Consider the following 2,354-nt stretch of genomic DNA (forward strand, 5'->3'; position numbering starts at 1 on the left):
AAAAATTTTTTGATTAAAAAAGAATATTTAGCATTGAAACAGCATTGGAAAGGTGAACTAACATGTTATCACTGGTTATATCTGGGTGGTGAGATCACAGGTACTTTTTTAAATCCCTTCCTATATTTTTATGGTTTTCCACATTGAATATATACTACTTTTATAATCAGAAAAAAAAATCATCCAAAATACAATGCCATGTTTTCTTTCTTTCCCAGCACTTGCTTTCACACCGCACATTTCAAGCCAGGTCCAGAAGCCCAGAGAACCCTTTCTATTTTGACTTTGAGCCTTAACCCCTTGTTGGCTGTAGTTGGCTTTCTTTTTTGACTGTGCATTGGGCTAATATAAGAATGTCTCGACAGGGGCACCTGGGGGCTCAGTTGGTTAAGCCTCTGACTTTGGCTCAGGTCAGATCTCATGTTTGTGGGTTTAAGCCCTACGTCAGGCTCTAGCACAGAGCCTGGAGCCTGCTTCCGGTTCTGTGTCTCCTTCTCTCTCTGACCCTCCCCTCTCATGCTCTGTCTCTCTCTGTATCACAAATAAAATAAAAAATTAAAAAAAAAACTCTTTAAAAAAAAAAAAAAGAATGTCTCAGCATCCACTGGTAACTTAGGTACCGTTTGGGGTCAGCAACCAAGATGAGTAGAAGGAGCAGATCGAATAACATCTGCCTCTTTCTTCCCCAGACAGATACTGCTTCCTCTTATTTCTTTCTCCTCTGCTCACTCTCTTTTCCTCTAGAAATAAAATGCTGATGGGTGTGGATGTTTAGCCCGCCTCCTGAGGGCCGAAAAGAGACACGGAGGAGAAGCACAGGCTCACACAGTATCTCCACAAGTGAAGAGCTTTATCTACTACTGCCTCAGATTCCAGTTCAGCTGCTCTGTGACTGCATTGATTGGAATAATGACCAGAAAGCGGGAAGACTTGGAAGGAGCCGAGCAAGCCAGAAACCTTACGTTGGAAATGGAGAAAAGAGAAAGGTCAGGGTGGCAGGGAAAGTGCAAAAGAATCTAGAGCCGTGTGTGTGTGCGTGTGCGTGTGCGTGTGTGTGTGTGTGTGTGTGTGTGTGTATCAGATGGAGGTATAGAGGGTGGGGGAGAGGTGTGAGCCGAGAGTGAAGAGGACCAAATGGGGCAGCTGTGAATGGACAAAAGAGAGGCTACCTTGTATACTGAGACTATCCGTACCTGCTTTGGCTTTTTCTAATGAGATTGGGTATATTTTAACTGATTTAAATTGCATTTCCCTACAGGACTGCAGGTTTTTCTACTGTGTTTTTGTGCTTCCTCTGAACAACACAGGGTTCCTTATTGTACTTGGGGTACACAAACACGAATGCCTTCCTCATGAATGGAAGGATTCTATGGAGAAAATGACACAGGCTTACCCTATTTCAATGCTTATTGGCCACTCTCTTAGCACTAGGAGGCCTCCAACAGTACACATGTATCCTACATGATGAAAGGTGCAGCTGAGCAAGCTCCTTTTTGGGAAAGGCGCTGTGTGCACTAAGGTTTGAGTGTCCCCTGTGCATTGGGGTCTTGTTATTATGTCCGGTCAAGAGACATCTTCTAGAGCTTCTGCCCAGAGTCTTTTGGAAACTAAGGGATGTTTGGGGTTGTTTAGGTATGTCTTGAGGTGAAGTCTCAAGACTGCAAAGGCTTCTGAAAGTCTACTTCTCTTTAGGATAGGTAAAGCCTCCTGCCCCAGACTGTACTCTGGCCTCAAGCCCCTGGGGCAGCAACACGGCTGATACCCCATGTCTGTAACCAAAATGTCTGGAGGACCTTAGAGGACACACTGAACTTAGTTTATCCTGACTGCACAGGGTCCTTGTATAACACTGGCATCTTTTGAGAAAGGATATGTTGGCAGTCAACCTCAAGGCTGCGGGCCCTGAGAGAAAGGCATGGCCTCCAGAAGGCCTCTGTTAACAGTGGACATGGTGGGGGCCAGACATGCAGGACTGTTAACCTGTCTGCATCCAATGATTGCAGCAATCTGATGACATGGGCCTGGAGACTGCACGAAACATCTGGTGCTGCAATATCCTCTACTGAGAAGGCACTTAGGAGAAGAGAGAGGTTTCTTTTCCAAAGGCCCCACCCATAGGATCCTACGTTTTTACCTTTATTCCTTCTGGTGCCCCTCTCTCAAATTGTGTAAATGGCCATGTAAGGTTGGGAGAGCGGCTACATGCTAAGTGAATAAAGTCACTTTATTACCTACCATGTGGGAGACCTCATCTCTCTCTCTTGCTCTCTGTCTGTAATTATAAGCATACAGTTTGGGTCTTCATTTCAACTGGACCTGACTTTGCTCTTAATCATGTGTTGACAGTCAGGTTC

The sequence above is a fragment of the Suricata suricatta genome, chromosome 4 (assembly GCF_006229205.1).
Source record: "Suricata suricatta isolate VVHF042 chromosome 4, meerkat_22Aug2017_6uvM2_HiC, whole genome shotgun sequence".
NCBI lineage: Eukaryota > Metazoa > Chordata > Mammalia > Carnivora > Herpestidae > Suricata > Suricata suricatta.